The sequence below is a fragment of the Benincasa hispida genome, unplaced genomic scaffold, assembly GCF_009727055.1.
Source record: "Benincasa hispida cultivar B227 unplaced genomic scaffold, ASM972705v1 Contig306, whole genome shotgun sequence".
In the NCBI taxonomy this organism is placed as follows: Eukaryota; Viridiplantae; Streptophyta; class Magnoliopsida; order Cucurbitales; family Cucurbitaceae; genus Benincasa; species Benincasa hispida.
The window spans coordinates 318,542-324,153 of record NW_024064789.1 but is presented as its reverse complement, the minus strand read 5'-3'; the positions used below and the strand labels follow the sequence as shown (position 1 = coordinate 324,153).

The 5,612-nt window shown below is 32.1% G+C and overlaps 1 non-coding gene across 1 annotated transcript; it reads left to right on the top strand.

The window, feature by feature from the left end:
• Positions 1 to 3,467: 3,467 nt before the first annotated feature.
• Positions 3,468 to 3,538, top strand: TRNAG-GCC. Its single transcript has one exon. It is a non-coding gene; the product is annotated as a tRNA-Gly (tRNA).
• Positions 3,539 to 5,612: the final 2,074 nt, after the last annotated feature.

Below are 5,612 nucleotides of genomic sequence, written 5' to 3'. Positions count from 1 at the left end.
CTTCATCTTCTTCTTCTTTATCATCGTTTACATTCATCGTTTAGTTAATCAAAGGTAGTCGCATACTCAATCATGCAGCCTAGGAGATAGGACACACGTAGCAACCCACCGAGAGGTGTGCATTTGGCGGGAGTATAGTGAGTTAATCTTCTTATTTGGTGTGAGGCGGTAGCAACGCTTGTCTATGAGTCATTCGCAATACTTGTCCATGAAGCTGATTAGCCACAACTAATTGCCTGAGAGGGTGAGTGGTGGAAACACACTAAAGCAAAGTAAGCATTGTTCCTAGAGATGGGCACGATCTTATTCTCGACGCAACCATGCATTATAGAGATATAGGCATGCAACTGGCCACCGAGAGATGTGCGATGCATTAGGGTGGCAAGCCAGGATTACTCGACCAGCCTAACATAATGAACATTATTATACGTTAACAGTTGCTGCATCTCTTCCAATTCTCATAATTTAAATTTCATAGCTCAATCTGTTTAGTTAGGAGTAGGAGTAGCACATAATCCTTTAACTTCGGTCTTTTTACTTTTATTCATCACCTCAAACGCATCACTTCACAAACATTATTGACTTATAAGTCCCTGTGTTCGACCTCGGATCACCTCGAGAAACTTGCGTTCTTGTTATACTTGACGAGAAAGCGAGAAAACTTGTGACAGGAACGCATGGTCATTGCATATATGCTTAAACACATATTGTATATTTTTTAGTCCAACGCATGACCATCGACGCATGGAGATTAAGCATAGCATAAGACACATATTTATTTTCCTCTCCCCTTTCCAATTTCTCCAACACAAATCAAAGGACCGCCCTCAAAGGTAGGAGTTCCCAACTCACTCAAGATTAAGGTCATGTTACCTATGGTCATCGTAGTGAAGTGAAGTCTTTGTCATGAGCAGCCTTATATAAGGAGACTATACATTTCGTGGTCTAGTCTTATACAAACTCCTTTGTATAGGATGCTTCTACTTGCATGTCTCCACATGAATGATCAGGATCAGACCATCTGTAGCACGTCACAACACTTGTAACAATCTACAAAGCGGGTCGCATCTGTAGTGTCACCAAAATAAGGTTTCTCCTATATCCATATATTACAAACCATTTTGGTTATTACTTAAGACATGATCCACCTATATGTCTCCACATACAGACTTAAGTTACAACGACAATCAAGAATCTTAGTTTATTGGTTTGTAGTAAGGAAAATAAAACATCTCATGTTTCATAGACAACAGTGAAAAAAATATCTCATATTATTACATCACAAGCGTTTTTTCAATACAGGTGTTTACAAACTATAGGACCCAACGAGAGTTTAGGGCATCAACCCCAACATATATGACTAGACAAAGAGAATCCGTCGAAGACAGGATTAGAAACCCTATTAGATTTGGAATTATGTTTGATATCAATTCCAAAAACTTCATGATTGAAAACAGTGTTCAAATCATAAACAAAAGTAAGAAACATGCATACAAGTTACCAAGGTCAGCAACCTAGCGGGAATGGTCGTCAGAAGATAGCTAAGACGATGGAATTCAAGGGAGGGTTGCTAACCAACGATGGTAGGCATGAGATTGAGGAGGAGAAAGAGATTTGGGGAAGGAGGGAGCGGCTAACTAAAAGAGAAAAGGAAGATGAGATTTATGGGTTTTTGTTACTTTATTTAGATTGTTGAATAATATATATATTATTGTGAGAAATCACAAACAACCAATATTTGATCTTGAAGATATATCTTAGAGTTACGTTTTCTTTAAACTTTTTATTGATTTAAATTCTATTAAAATTTATTCTGACACATGGGTTTCGAAAAAAAAAATCTAATTTTTCTTTCAATTCTCTTATATATATATATATATATATATACATACACTCTAATCCTTTTCTATCTCAAATTCAAAATTTACAAATTCTCAACTTTTATCAACATAGATTAAAAATTTTCAAATCCAAAAACTTCAACCATGATAAGAAAATGTATAAAAGAAATGAAAAGAATTACATGAAACTGAATCAAATCGAAAGAAGGTTACAACGTGATAAAAAAATGTATAAACAAATTGAAAAAAATAAAATAAAATCGAATTTGATCAACAAAATATATATTTGAATATATATTAGTGGAGAAAAATAGGCAAATATAAAATCATGTTATAATTCGAAATCACAAAAATGATGGCTTATACCTTCACATTAAAATTACATTGTATGTGTAAATGTATACTGTTATGACCAAGAATAACGAAAAATGTTGGTTAAAACCTCATAATTTTACATTACAATTACAATATATGTTAGTAAAAATCTCATAACTATGCAAAAATCTCATAACTATGCACTACGATTGCACTTATGTGTAAATGTAAATTAGTGTTACCTAGGATCGCAACTCCTCCAATTTGGCAGAAAGATGGACATTTGCACTCACAACCGGCTCTTGTTTTCAAAGTGCAGAAGGTTGGAACTTGAGTCATCTCACAAACCAATTTTGAAGTTTTAATCTAGTGGAATGGCAGGTCAATAGAGGAAGCGACTTGGGAGAACAACGTGCATATCACGGAGTAATTCGTTCACTTTCACCTTGAGGACAATGTGGTTTTCTAAGGGGCAGGTAGTGATAGACCTCCAAATTATTAAGAGGTATGTGAGAAAAATAAATAAAAGAGGGAAATTAAATATAAATGGCTAAGTGATATAGGAATAAAATTAATACGAGTCGTGAAGTCTTCATGTGGGACCCATGAGGAAAAGATTCGATTAGTTATAGGAAAGATTATTGGGGAGAGGGAGGAGGGAGGGTAAGCTAGGATCTATCTTTTGCATTGTATTGAAGACGCTCTGTGAGCTTGTAAAGAAAGGGGGTCTCGACTTCCTTTCCTTTTCTTTTGCCAAACAGGTGAATAGATAATCTGAAATCTATCAGATTCATATTTTTAAAAAGTTTCAAATTTTTATTGAGAATGTGAAATCTTTTGTTTAAAATTATTTACTTATTTAACTACTACCACTCATTGTACTTTTTCGTTCATTCTTTTCTTAATTTTCCACCACATAGCAATTGACTTTCCGATAGACCTGGTAGAGTTGAGATCTGTCACCAATTTTACTTATACTATGTCGTATTGTATGTGTCAATATAGTACTATTATTTTAACATGTAACGAAACAAAGTGGCTACCCATAATTTGAAATATTCGAAAAGCAAAACTTAGTCTATTCTTATTTAATGAGTTTTCATGATTTGGTTTTAATGTCGTGTTTTGATTTTATTTTCATGAAGTTGAATAATGAGTTTCTTTTCTCTTAGTACATTTTCGTAGAAGTTTAACAATATGAAATTGTTAATAGTTCAAATACAACCTTTATTATTATTATTTCTATTAATTTTAAAGCATTGACATGTTTTGTGTCCTCAAATCTTTAGAATGAATGTCGAAAACCTACTGGCACCAGTGGTCTAGTGGTAGAATAGTACCCTGCCACGGTACAGACCCGGGTTCGATTCCCGGCTGGTGCACTCCTTTTTTTGACATTTTTTTCCTTCTCATTCTAAAGTATTGAATTTTATTAATACCTTCCATCAAAGTTTTTCAACTTTTAAATTTTCTGTCTATGTTATTAATTTAAATTGTAATAAATTTTAAAGACTTCGATTATTTATGTAGAAGTAGTGTTTATTAGGTTAATTTTCAAAAACAAAATTCAAAAACCAAATGGTTATCAAATGAGCCTAAAATTTTGATTTTATTTTCGATAAGTTCCTAACTTATTTGAAAATTTTCAGACTTAATTTCACTATTAAACATAAAATTTAATTTTATGTACAATAGATTTGTGAATTTGAGAAAGTTTTAGTACTTTTTAGATTTTTTTAACTCAACGACTTAAATAGACATAAACTTAAAAATTTGGGGACTAAACTTTTAATTTGACCTTCAATTGATGTTTTAGGCTTTAGATTTAGTATTTTAATTTTTTATTTAATGGAGATATTATTCATTTTTAGTGAGAAGTTTTAGAGAGAGATAGTAAAATAGGGGCTATTCATTTATTCAAAATAACAAATATTATAATCGATTCAGATAAAGCAAAAACAAAAAAGTTATGAACATTTATTTGAAATTGATTGAAAAAAAAAACAAAAATATGATAATCAGTCTAAGAAAATCGAAATTGCAATAAAATATAAGCGTTTAAAGAGTTGAAACTATTATACATATAAAAAAGTAAAACAAATAAGATAAAATGATATAAAATATTAAAATTAGAAAACTCAAAAATATATTAAAGGAAAGGAAAACGAAAATAATTAGATAAATTGAAATTATTTGATATTTGAAAATAAAATCTAAAATGCACACAAATATATGATTAAAACTAAATAGCTAGATAAATCCATATTTAATCCATATTTGAAAATAAAGATTTAATCAAAATTCAAGATTCAAGCCAATTGATCCCGAATTGTTTGATAAAGTTAGATTATGTTTATTATGAAATCTATGACCATTGAATTTAATTACACTGTATTTATAGATTATGGAGGACATTTTGGGATTTCGAGAAAGTCAAAAGATGTAGTTTTCTATAATTCAAAACAATTTCGTATTTTGCCATTCAAAATATTTGATTATTTTCTTTACTTGCTTCTCGTTCAAGATTCTCCCCTCTCATTTTCACGACTTTTCCTATCACTCTTGATTCTCCCTCTCGTTCTTTCTCTTCTCTATAGATTCGCACAACAATCTAATCGAGCTTCTCCCTCTTTTCTCCACATCTCACGCAGAATTTCTAATCCATCCACCATCACGTACATCACTCTTATTTTTATCATTTTGGTTCATGAATGTCATATACATATTCAACCTACCATCAAGGCTAAATTGAAGGTCCTCCAAGGCCACAAGGAGGTTTGTTGTGTAGGGTGAATGCCTGTTGCCGATCTCAAACTTGTTTCACCAAAAAATCCTAAAGGAGTAGTCAGATTAAAGGCAAAAACAAGAGAGGAAGAAATGAACCCACTACCGAGGCTAAATTAAAGCTCATTTGAGAGGTCATAAGAAGATGCATTGTGCCAAGTTGACCGCTTATTTGTTGATCTCTGGTTTGGATCACCAAAAAATCTTGCAAGAGTAGTTGGATCAGAGGAAAAAAGAAGGGAGGAAATGTTAGATGTATTTAAATAATAATACGTTGGAACTGTTAGACGTATTTAAATAATAATACGTTTAATTAAAATATGGGCTATGAATGTGGATTTATAATTTATCATATTGGGTTAGTTTATTAGATTGGGCTATTATGTGCTCTAATTAATTAAGGCCCTAGATTCCTGAATTGAGTATGGACTTAATGAGTAGAAGTCCAGGTTTAGTGGCAACCCTAATTGAACTAGTATATAAAGAAACCTTAGGGCTATGGTCCTTAATATACCAAAACAATAAGCACTTTGTCTTTCTTGAATCTGTTGGGTGGAAATTTAATTTTCAAAAATAAGAGGGAGCCAACCTTTGGTTGGAGAATCCCATATTGGAAAATTTTGATTTGGAAGCCTCCCTTATGTACTCCAATCTTGAGCTTTAAGTTTGGGC